Source organism: Electrona antarctica, assembly GCF_951216825.1.
Source record: "Electrona antarctica genome assembly, chromosome: 24".
In the NCBI taxonomy this organism is placed as follows: domain Eukaryota; kingdom Metazoa; phylum Chordata; class Actinopteri; order Myctophiformes; family Myctophidae; genus Electrona; species Electrona antarctica.
Genome location: NC_136803.1, coordinates 22,383,208 through 22,396,654, shown reverse-complemented (window position 1 = coordinate 22,396,654; position 13,447 = coordinate 22,383,208).

Sequence of the window (13,447 nt, the reverse complement as noted above, 5' to 3'; positions counted from 1 at the left end):
TTATGAGCTACTTCCTGTCAAGAAATGTGTTGCAGATGATTATTGGGACTTAGCGAAGAAGGGCTAATTGACCTGTTTGATTTTAATGTACAGATACTAATGCCTATGTCTTTATACTTGTGAATGTGAATGTTTGCAATACATTTAAACAACTCAACTCTGGTCTTCAGTTAGTCTGTAAATAAACATACCTTTCGTCTGCGTCTGCCTGGGAAGTTTCCCATTTTGATGTCTTCCTTGTTGCTTCTTCTAACAGTTCTGGTGACAAATGACAACAACAGTAACGTTCATGACTATTGTGTTCACTAGACCTGTGCCCGTCGGCCACCAAACTAATTGGGAACGATTCAAGTTGGGAACCTAGTATGCAATACCCGTTGTCATAGCACCCGTTATAACTATCTTTCTGTGTCCCTGTTGTGCCCATATATGGAGATCTCTGTGTCTGTCTGTCTGACTGTGTCTGAAGAGTGCAAACTGACTGTGAAAAGTGGACTGGTTAAGTAATAAATTGGCAGGTGTGGGGTTGCCATGGCAGAGGCTGGGATTTGCACAGGTGTGGGGACTTAGGCTGATTAGGTCCACTGGCAGAGCCTTTTGTGGTTGTTCTGGAGAACCGTGTGCTGACTGACTCTATACCGGGCACTGCACTCCCTGTGGTGGTGTGGGACGCGCGTGTCGAATTTGACGTAGAGAGACGTGGTGCATTTATTGGCCCGTTTCCTATGGCCCAGAAGTCTTTGCATTTTGTGTGTGCAAAACTTCCTCTTGCGGTGTTGCCAGTTTTGCAAAAGAAATAAGTGGCCAGGTCTACGAAAACAAGCACAAATGAAAATAGCTGATCTACAAGCTCACAGCAACAGGTTGTACATCTGTTATTAAAACGATATTGAGAAAGAATTTACATATTTTGAATATATTCTTTTAACATTTTAACAAAAATGGCACAAAATATTTTCAGATGGATTTCCGTGGACATGGACAATTATATATCAATCTAGGGTTCCTTGACGTGAAGAAATGTGGGAACCACTGGTTTAAACAACATTAGGAAGCAAGCCTGTACTACTGTACACTTTAGAAACAAGCCCAAATCAAACCAGCAAGTTACAACTACCAATAATCTATAAGCGACCTAAACACCTAAACACTTTCTTTGCCAGATTCGAATCACTGGACAATTCTTATAAGTGCACTGATATACTTAAGGCTGTAACACCTGCCCCCTCAGACAGAATCATCATCACAGAAGAGGATGTCAGGAAAGTGTTTCAGTGTACTAACACAGTTGGCCCCAGTGTGGCAACCAATATTTCAAACCTCTGTAGACACACACACAATTCCTCTGTCTTGGAAAACCTCACACATAAAGCCATTACCCAAAATCCAATGTCCAAAAGAACATAAGGATTATAGACCCATAGCCCTCACTTCAGTGATTATGAAATCACTTGAAAGAATACTTTTACAACATCTTGTTAGTATAACCAAAGATAAATTCGACCCCTGTCAGTTTGCTTATAAAAAGGGTTGCGGCACAAAGGATGCGGTTGTCACACTGGTCCACCTAATTACGAAACACCTAGATAAGTCAAATAAGAATTATGCAAGGGTGCTGTTCTTAGACTTCTCTTCAGCTTTCAATACAATACAGTCTGACATACTAGTGTCAAAGATGGTACAGTTGGAACTGAATCCATACTTAATTCACTGGTATGCTTCCTTTCTTACTAACAGAGTACAGAGGGTGAAAGTGAACACAAGCCTCTCTTCAGCATTAACTACGAATGTTGGGGCCCCCCAGGGGTGTGTAAGCTCAGCTGTACTTTTCACCCTTTATACTGACAGCTGTCGTACTGAGGAATGTCTGTCTGATTGTCGCACCGACACACTAGATCAGTACATTCTAAAGTACTCAGATGATACAACTTTAATTTCTCTTCTAGATAGTTCCAGTGATCCTGGACTGCACCAACACAGAGTAAATAAAGTGGTTGAATGGAGTGATAACAACGCTCTCATCATTAACACAAAAAAGACAGAAGAGATTATTTTTGGTGCACCTCTAGAGACACACAGATGCCCGATCACTATTCATAGTGAACAGATCAACCAGGTATGTTCATATAAATATCTAGGAGTAGAAATAGATCACCTACTGTCGTGGAAAGATCAGACTGAATCAGTGTGTAAGAAAACAAAGCAAAGAATCTATTTCCTTCGCCGTTTAAGATCCTATGTTTAGCCCCATGCTCGAATGCCCCCGCCCCCCTGTCAAAAACAGCTAAAATCCCTAAAACGAAAGAAAGCAGCAAATGAAAAAAGATTAACACTCATCTTTTACTTTCTCTAATAACAACCTAAAACATGAACCTTGGTTGAAAAAAACTAAAGTTGTGCTTTAACGTTGTTTAATGCAATCAGATAGGACTTTTCTGTGTGGATGAATGGGGCTGTCAAGGCCAGAAAGTATATGAAGATGATGTCACGTGATGTCACGTCACCCTCTATTGCAAAGTTTCGCAAAAAACGACTGCACGTTTCAGACAGAACTGCTATTTTTGGAAGAATTTTAAAAAGAAAACAGCAAATACCTTCGGGCTTGGTCCCATAATGATAAAACAAAATAATAGTAATAGTAATAGTAATAATATAATAATAATAATAAACTGCTACATGGTAAACGGGGTCTGGATTGATTCCATGATGATTCTTACCTGGCGTTGTTGTGCTGCAGTCTAAGAAGACGACCTCAGTGCTATGACAGGACAGGTCTAGTCAACTGCTTAACGAAGGACTCCACTCCACCTGCCCATGAAAGGACATGAACAGTGTCATTGGAGGATGCAGGTCCGATTGGTCAGCGTGTTGCTCAGGCCTCGCCTACTAGTACAACATTCAGCTGCCAGAGTTCTAACTCACACCAATAGCCTCGTCAGCACATCTCGGAAAACAACCGCACTGGCTTCTTGTCAAGTTCTGCATCTATTTACAAAACACAAACTCTTCCTCCTTCTCACCTACAGATGTCGAAATGCCCTCCCCGTGGCCCCACATGCAGTAGCTGTTGGAATTATAATTAGGATAAAACCAATTTGTTACATATAAAATGCAGAAGGGACAATTAATGATTCACCAAAGATATAAAGGACTGTATAACTGAATTACTGAGCTGCACAGAGCTATAACTGTAAAAATACTTTTAAGAAAGTAATCCAAGAGTACTGATAAATACTCAAATACACGATATTGAGAAAGAATTTACATATTTTGAATATATTCTTTTAACATTTTAACAAAAATGGCACAAAATATTTTCAGATGGATTTCCGTGGACAATTATATATCAATCTGGGGTTCCTTGACGTGAAGAAATGTGGGAACCACTGGTTTAAACAACATTAGGAAGCAAGCCTGTACTACTGTACACTTTAGAAACAAGCCCAAATCAAACCAGCAAGTTACAACTACCAATAATCTATAAGCGACTTTACAGAACAACAAGCCAAAAGTCGCTTATAATAAGCAGACATGGCAACACTGGCTGAAGGAAGTGAAGCACACACACAAGGAGCGCCAGTACATTCCCGCCGAAACAGGTGGATAGATAGATGTAGAATAGATACTGTAGATAGAAACAGGTGGACAGATGTAGAATTACTTACTTACTTAGGCCCGTCGCTCCCAGTGGAGCATAGGCCATCAACGACTCTTCTCCAGCCAACACGGTTTTGGGCTGTCCTTTCCGCCTCTCCCCAGCTGATTCCCTGTCTCTTCAGCTCCGCCTCAGTGTCCCGCCTCCAGGTGTTCTTAGGCCGCCCTCTCTTCCGCTTCCCCTGGGGGTTCCAAGTCAGTGCCTGGCGCGTTGTACTAGCTGCCGGTTTCCTCAGGGTGTGGCCAATCCATCCCCACTTTCTCCTTAGGATCTGTTTCTCCACTGGCTCCTGACTCCCTTTCCTCCAGAGTTCTTCACTTCTAATTTTGTTTGGCCACCAGATCTTGAAAATGCGCTTCAGGCAGCTGTTAATAAATGTCTGGATCCTTTGCAATGTCCTCTTTGTCATCCTCCACGTCTCTGAACCGTAGAGAAGTATGGATTTGACGTTGGAATTGAAGATCCGCACTTTGGTTGTCAAGGCTATTTGCTTCGAGGACCAGATGTTCTTCAGGATGATGAAGGCTGCTCTAGCTTTACCTACTCTAGCTGTGATGTCGCTCTCTGTTCCGCCCTGTTTATCTAGAATGCTGCCGAGGTAGGTGAAGGAGTCAACTGCCTGAATTGGTTTGTCGCCTACTGTAATTGGGTTATTGTTCTGGGTGTTGATTGACATTATGTTGGTCTTCTTCTGGTTGATTCTTAAGCCTATACCCAGGGATGTATTTGCCAGCCTGGTTGTCTTGTCCTGCATCTGCTGGTGGTTGTGTGACAAGAGAGCCAGTCATCCGCAAAGTCCAGGTCATCCAGTTGTGACCATAGGGTCCACTGAATGCCGTTTTTCCTACCTGCTGTGGTGGTCTTCATGATCCAGTCAATGACTATTAGGAACATGAACGGCGATAGGAGGCATCCCTGCCGGACTCCAGTCTGGACCTCAAAACTGTCTGACATTTGGCCTGCATGTAGCACCTTGCATGACATTCCTTGGTATGTTTTTTTGATTAGGCTGATGATTTTCTCTGGTATGCCATAATGCCGCAGAAGTTTCCACAGTGTCTCTCTGTCTACGCTGTCAAAAGCTTTTTCGTAGTCTATGAAATTTATGTATAAGGGAGAGTTCCATTCTATTGCTTACATGATCTATTACTCCGAAATCCTGCCTGTTGGTCTCGAAGGAGGGGGTCAACTGCTGAACTCATCCTGTCCAGTAGGATTCTGTTGAGAACTTTACCAGGTATTGAGAGAAGCATTATTCCTCTGTAGTTGTTGCAGTTGGTAAGATCTCCCTTTTTTGGGAGTTTGATGAGGATTCCCTCTCTCCATTCTTCTGGAATGTTCTCTTCCTCCCAGATCCTAGTGAAGAGGCTGTGGAGCATATCAACAGCAGTATTGATGTCCGCCTTAATAGCTTCTGCTGGTATTCCATCCGGTCCTGCAGCTTTGCCATCCTTCATGGACATGATGGCCTTTTTGATCTCTGCTTTGCTGGGCTTGTGACAGTTTATTGGTAGTACTGTCTCTGCTGGTGGAATGTCCGGTGCTTCCGCTGGAGTAGGTTGGTTCAGCAGCTCTTTAAAGTGCTCCGCCCATCTTCTCCGCTGGTCCTCAGTTGTTGTGAGTGGGTTTCCGTGTTTATCTTTTACTGGCTTGTCTGCCTGCTGGAACTTGCCCGCTAGCTTCTTGGTTATCATATAGAGTTCTTTCAAGTTGCCCTGGCCTGCCGCTGTTTCTGCTTGTCTGGCCAGGTTGTCTATATGATCCCTTTTGTCCTTCCTAATGCTCTTCTTCACCCCTTTATTAGCTTGTGTGTAATCGTTCTGTGCCCTTACTTTTGCTGCTCTTGTTTTGCTTGTGTTCATTTTCTCTTTCATTTCCTTCCTTCCTTTCAATAGTTGGTGTGTTTCAATGGAGACCCATTCCTTGTGTGTTGCCTTTTTCTTCCCCAGAATTTCCTCACAGGTATCTTGCCACAACTTCTTTGAGACCTGCCATTGTGTCTCTACGTCTGTGTCCGTGTCTTCCTCCTGCTCCTGTAGCTGCTGGAATCTGTTGGAAAGGCTGATCTGAAATCTGCTCTGTACCTCTTTATTCCTTAGTAGTCCGACATCGTACCTTGCTCTTCCACTGGTGATTGTGGAATGTTTCTTCAGACGTAGTTTTGCAGTCATTTGCAGGAGGTGATGGTCTGATGCCACATCTGCTCCCCTCCTGACTCGCACATCTTGGCATGACCTCCTGAACTTCTGACTGATGCAAATGTGGTCTATTTGGTTCTCCGTGATGTGATCTGGAGATCTCCATGTGGCTTTGTGAATCTTTTTGTGGGGGAAGGTGCTCCCTCCAATTACCAGTTGGTTGAGGGAGCACAGGTCTGCAAACCTTTCGCCATTTTCGTTCATCTGCCCCAATCCATGTACGCCCATGATGTCTTCATAGCCTGTGTTGTCAGCTCCGATCTTTGCATTGAAATCACCCATGAGAATAGTGATGTCCTTTGCTCTTTGTCTGTCCAGCACATACTGCAGTTGTTCGTAGAAATCGTCTTTCTTTTCTTCTTCAGCATCATTTGTTGGAGCGTAGCATTGGATTATGTTCAGTTTGATGTTGTCCTTCTTGGTGGCGAACATGGCGGTGATGATTCGTGGGTTGACTGGTTCCCAGCCGATGAGAGAGCGTTGTGCCTCCGGAGCCAGCATCAAGGCCACCCCTTCTGTGTGTGGGGCACCATCTTCTGTGTGACCGGAGTACAGCACCATCTCTCCTGATGTCAGTCTCAGCTGCCCTGTCTGCAGCCACCTTGTCTCGCACAGCCCCAGGAGAGAGATGTTGTAGTTTCTCATCTCCTGTGCTACCTGAACTGTCTTACCCGTTTCATACATGGTCCTGACGTTCCATGTAGAAATGTTGGTGGTTTTCCTGGGTGTTAGAAGGGGGGTCGGCCTTACAGCTTCCTTTCGGCTTTCACTGCACGGCGTCATAAACCTCCTGTGTGGAAGCCCTTTCTCTCCCAGGCCGTGTTGGTTTCGAATTGTCGTTGATGCTTCTGTAACATATATATTTTTTATGGATAGGGTTGTTGGCCCTACGCCAACCCCTTTAACCTCCGGGCGAGGTGGTCCAATTTGTCTCACCTCTACCCTTTGACCTGTCCAGCATGGGTGTCCCTACCAGGTGCTTGCGCACCCGCTGGCATAGCTCTTTGGGTCACGGAGGCACTCAAGCCACCACCCCACGACAAGGGATGGACCGTGTATGCTTGTCACAGTATTACAGCCAAACTGGAGGGTGCTGTTTCACCATGTTGTGACATGACACCATGGGCATTTCTGGGGCAGTAATCTGGAAAAGCCCAGAAGTATAGTGACGCATGCGCGCACACGCACGCACACGCGCAAATTTACATCTGACCTCAAACCCTTATAGATCTCCATATACGGAGCTGACCTGTTCTGACATTCCATATGTTGATCCTTCCCCATCCATCCTTCCTCTTCGATGTCTCCCTTTTGATACCTGTCCATTTAATCTCTAGACAGGCCTGTTGACTGATACCTGTCCATTTAAACTGTAGACGGGCCTGACCCAAAGTTATTAGTGCAGCCGCGCCCGGCAGCCGACTAAAACTAGAGTTCTCAACAGGCCCGAAAAATAAGATACCCCCCATGCCAAAGCGCCAGCGCTCGCCCAGCAGTCTGCTGTTACCCAGGCGGATGCGTGCACTTTGGGGCGAGGTCTCTTCTTGCCCTCAGGCGTCTTACTGGTTTTAATGAATTTCAAAGTGTCCATGATGCCATGGACACTGGGCTCATTTCCTTCCTGGACTACATACCTCCCCCTATCCACAAGGTGGAGCAGTGCACCAAAGCATTATGGGAATTGTAGTCCAGGAAGGAAGTGAGCCCAGTGTCCATGACATCATTGACAGTTTGAAATACTAAAATATAAAAAAGAAAAAAAGAAAAAACACATTATTACCCACATAAAAACCCCAAGAACGTGTTTCTTGTCTCCCAAACATCATTAAAATAAGATCTGGTTGCAAAAGGGGTGAAGTGTCCTTTTAAGAATGGATTAAATTGATATCATACAAACGTAGGTTGATGTAACTGTGATGTGTGTAGCCTACTGTTGGACAAAGGTTGTACCCACACACATGGAATAATCCTACTGGCAAACACTGCTGATTCTTTCCAGTGTCAAAATGCACGGTTGCAAGTAGTGTGTGTGCGTGTGTGCGACGCGCATGTGTGCGAGCATGCATGTGTGCGCAGACATGACAGGCAGCGAGGCGAGCGGGGGAAAAACTATTTTCTTATTTGCTTTCCAATAAGAAAATAATAAGGCCGTGTTTATTTAAATGACGGTCGGTTTCAGCTGTCACGTTGACGTGGGCGAACGTACATTCCTAAAGCAAAGATTCAAGGCAGAATATAAACATGAACATATAAAACATTTAAGGATACACCACATTGATAAATGAGGCCTATATAGACTCCAGGTCCTCGGAATGAAGATCCAGAAGTGAAGTTCTTACCTGGCGTTCTATGACAGGACAGAGTCCACGGGTCTAGAAGACATCCTCAGTCTAAGACAAGTGGTGTAAGCAGCTCTGACAGGACAGGACAGGACTCCACATGTATGGGTATGTCTACACCTCCGATCACCCCCCAGGTCATCTTTGAGCAGGCCACCATTGGACAGGTTAAAAGAATTGTGTCTGACCCCTCCCATGTACTATACCCTGAGTATCGGCTAATGCCATCAGGTAGGAGGTACGAGGTCCATGCGTGCAAATATAATACAAATATAGGTACAAGCATTCCTTTGTCCCTCTGTCAATCACACTCAGTTATGAGGTGATGTTCTGATGGTGTGTGGTTTTAATGTTGTACGGGTCACTGTGTGCCTTTGTTGGCTTGTATTGTGTACTGTTTAATGTATTGTATTGTATCTGTATCTGTATGCTGCAGGGCGGGTCCTTGGGGTCCAAGACAAATTTCTCCCTTGGGAGACAAAATAAAGAAACCTTGAACCACACACTCGCCTACTAGTACAACATTCAGCTGCCAGAGTTCTAACTCACACCAATAGCCTCGTCAGCAAATCTCCCCCACACGGAAAACAACCGCACTGGCTTCCTGTCAAGTTCTGCATCTATTTTCTAAACACAAACTCTTCCTCCTTCTCACCTACAGATGTCGAAACGCCCTCCCCGTGGCCCCACATGCAGTAGCTCTCAGGCCTAAACCTCCATAAACTCCATCATACCTCCTTTCCTACATGTTCATGGTTATAAAGAAGTGTATATTTGTACGTATCTAAATGAAATGAAAAAGGTGGACCTGTTGTAAACAAGTGTAATGATTTATGGTGTCGTCCAGTTAACAGTCTTTGTATTGAGTTGTGCTTGAAATGTACTGTAATTCTGCAAACTGTTAATACTTCAATCAACTAGCCGATCTACATCGACAAAATAATAATAAAAAAAAGGCCTAAAGAAGTGTAGGGATACAAGCCTCCTCCTGGCACTTTACACATCGTTTCTGCCTGACAGATAATAATGTCACTTCCTACTTCTGCTCTGTGGTATTTACCCCCCCACACACACTTCCTATCTCTCTATGCAGCCAGCAAGCCCCCCCCCCCCCCCCCCTCGAACCCTTGACTGCCGGGGGTTTCACGACAACGAGTTTGGTTTCTGGGGGCGACACGACCCCCAAGCGCCCCAAGGCCGCCGGTGCGAGACCGGCGCCGGGGACATTGAACCCCCCAGCGCACGCACGCACGCACGCACACAGAGAGAGAGTTTGTGTCGAAGCATCCTTGAGCAAGACTCTGAGCCCTTAATGGAGCAAGATTAGAACAATGATCAAATTCATTATGTATACTTTCATTTTTCCTGTCATTACTGAAGCCAAACGGCACGTTGCCAAATAAGGACAGAAGTCAGAGTCAATATTATCAACAATAAACAGGGACACATCCTTCCAAAACTGGTCAGTGTGGGTACAGTTCCAAAACAGGATTTGCCCATTTTTAACAAAAACCCTCAAATCATGAACGCAGCGTGCAATTTACGTGAAATCTTTCACAGACGTTTCTACTAGGCTGAGGAATATATCCCACCCTTTTCACATTGGCCTGTTATAGCGCCACCAACAGGTGGACTTTTGCAAAACACATTTTTGGAACAAAATGCCTCAAATCATCCAATTGCCATCCAAGGCGTAAGAAGAAATGGCACCCTTTTCACATTGGCCTATAATAGCGCCACCAGGAGGCCATAACTTGACCTGCCCTGGTGGAGATCGACCTGTGCCCCGAGTGGCACTTTTTCAAGTTTTCTATGAGGTCAACACTTCCTCCTGGGGTCATTTTAGGGGCTGGGACCACCAGTAAAAAAAAGGCCTAAATACTCTCCAAGAGTTGGGGAACAACATATCAAGAGAGTGGAGTGGTAGGCCCTTGGATTGACCCAGGACCAGTGATTCAATGTACCCCACTGAAAAATAGCAGATCTACAAGCTCGTAGCGTGGCACTCGGTGCCGCACTACGAGCTTGTAGATCTGCCCAAATTTGAAGGGCTTCAACCTTGGGTACTGGGTAGCTTGACAAACCCATTTTGGGCAGGAACCCCTAGTGTTTTAAAGCATTATGTTATACTTTAGCTGTTGAAAAATATATATTTAATATTGTCATATTAACCATGTTTATTAAAACTGTTTTAGAATAACAGATTTCTCCAGCACCTTCCTCTTTCCACTACTGAGCATGTAAGAATTAAGCAATATCGGCAAGTTAGCTGACGCGCGACATGCCCTTGCGGTCCAAGGGCAAGAGCTCTACTGACTGAGCTACACGAAGACAATCAGTTACTCCATTGTTAACAGGAAAGTCAGTCCGTGTTAGTTCAGCATAAGTACTCAAACTTTTAGAAATTAGCAGATCTACATTCTCATACAGTACAGTACAGTACAGTACAGTACGGTACGGTACGGTACAGTACAGTACAGTACAGTACCATATGGTACAGTACGGTACAGCACAGTATGGTACAGTACGGTATTACACTATTGCACTTATTACACTATTGCACTTATTACATTATTACACTTATTACAAAATTAGACTTATTACACTATTTCACTATTACACTATTACACTATTACACTTATTACACTTGTTACACTATTACACTATTACACTACTATTACACTATTACACTAAATACACTTATTACACTATTACAAAATGAGACTTATTACACTATTTCACTATTACTATACTATACTATACTATACGATACTAGTATCTCTATTATTGTGATGCCATGTCCTAGTGCCTGATGGGTCAAAAAGTGAGGTCAAATTTAGCTTACTTCAATATTTCTATAGTTGAGTCATCACAAAACTCGCAGCACACAATGCATACACCGAGTTGTCATTACCCGGATTTGAACACACAACCTTGTGGTCCAACGGCGAGAGCTCTACCGACTGAGCTATGCAGACACAGTCAGTTGACTCATTCTAAACACTAACATCTTCCAGTATTCATTTAGGTATTGGGTGCAGAAGAAGAAGTTTCACAAAACAGCAATTTTCATTGGCTCATAAAAACTTTCGTAGCACTTTTTTTCACTTAGAAAAAATGTGCTACGATTAATTGTCCGTATAGGTCCAAAGTTCACGTGTAGAAGTTTTCGTGCATTTTTATCAAACATCCTGGGAGGAGATACATTTAACTGTTTATCATATAATACAAAATGGCGGGTGATCTAGAGGTCAAAAGTCAGAACACGAAAGTTGTTCGGCATGAGGAGACACATACTGTATGTGTATCAAGGTGTCATTGATCCAACGTTGTCCAACGGTCAAACGGTTCATGAGATATGCACGTTCAAAGTTTGCATTTTCAAATGAGTGCTATAGCGCCACCATTTGGCCAATCGTCATGGGCTTCGCATAGTCACCGTTTGGCATGGCCCTCTACCATGTTGACAAGTTTCGCGAAAACCGACTGCACGGTTCAGCCAGAACAGCTATTTTTGGCGGAAGAAGGAGAAGGAAAAAAAACACAAAAACAATAAGTGACCAAAGTCACTTCGTGACTTCTTGGTCCCTTAATAATGTGTTTGTTTGACACATGCTGCATGGACGCGTCACCATGGCAACCAATGTCACCGTCGCCGGAGGCTGTTTGCTTAACGATTTTGACAGCTACGGCGTCATAGCCGCCGTGTTTTCAGCGGAGCCGTCCTGAAAACAGTCGTTGCTTAAAGTCCCCATCATGTCTGCTACGTGAACAGAGATGTCACAATGACAATACTGTTGGAGTAAGGTTTTCCGACACTCAATAATAATATATCACCCACTGCCAGAGTCCAGCTCATGAACTCATTCATAAAGTCTGACCTTGTTGTCTGTGGTCAGAGTTTATCGGGCGTCCACGGTCCACCCACTTCTAAAAGTACACTACAGATAGGCTATACCGATATCAAAGCAACAACAAAGCCCAATTAAAGTCAACTGGTCACAACTTTTAAAATTAGGTAGGGGAGAACGGGGTAAGATGAGGGGTAAGTTGAACCACCCCCTTTATCTAGAAAACTAGAAAACTGTGTTGCCATGTGACCTTAAATCTAGTAAGCATCCATCATTTACACCTGGCTGTGAAGTTGGGAAGCACATGGGGAAAGTAGAAAACATTATTTTACACAAAAAACAAGTTTTTGTCGGTCAAAGTAAAATTTCGACACATCATGTAAAATGACTGTTATACAAAGCAAAATGTACCTAGGTCTAAAATGTAATATCATACACGTTGATGATTTGCCAATGGATAGAACCATGTGAATCATTTAGCAAATAAATTGTCTGAAGTATTATTCTAGTCATTGTTTTCTAAAATGGAGGCTGGGGGTAAAATTAACCGATGTCCGGGGGTAAATTGAGTCAATGGGAATCACCATTCATATTATTTTGTATTAAGTCTTTGCTACTCAAATTATACTGAATGACCTTTAATTTGCATGTACATACTCATTTAAGAGAAGTTTGCAATATTGTATTAACAATATTGCAAATATAAGGTTCTGAATAACAAACTTTATTTAATTGTCTTAATATTGTTTAAATAATAAATAAACAAATAAGACTATTTGCAAAAGGGAAAACTATTATATTATTATCGATACGTGAATACATTATCTGTTCAAGCTTAAGCTTTTAACATTCAAAGATCATGTGGTTCAACTTACCCCTCGACTTGGATCAACTTACCCCTTACCTGGGGCAAATTGAGCCACATTACCTTATTATTTTCATGGCCCTTTGTCATAGATGCTTACTCATCATTTAAATCAATAGAAGACATCCTGACATCTGGGTACATCATTAGATTTTACTGCCATCTCATTTTGCCTTGCTTCCAGGACAACTTAAGCAAAAAGTGGTTCATCTTACCCCGTTCTCCCCTAATTATCTGGTCCACTCACTGCACTGGTAAATCTGCAGAGGGGAACCCATTTCACCTGATGGAAGAGAATCACAATCACATTGGTTTCTGTTGTGAATCAATACCGCCCCCATCTGGCAGAGTCAGGTTAGAACCTATGGTTACCTATGGAACCCATTTGCCAGAGTTAACTTCTGGATCAAATGTGACATTTTTCCCCCTGAGACTGTGTTGTCTGGGTTGATCCTGATCATGGGCAGTTGGGCACAGTACATTACCCGGTAGTAAAAACAGTATTGAGTTGATCTGAAATAAAATGTTAATACAAAAAA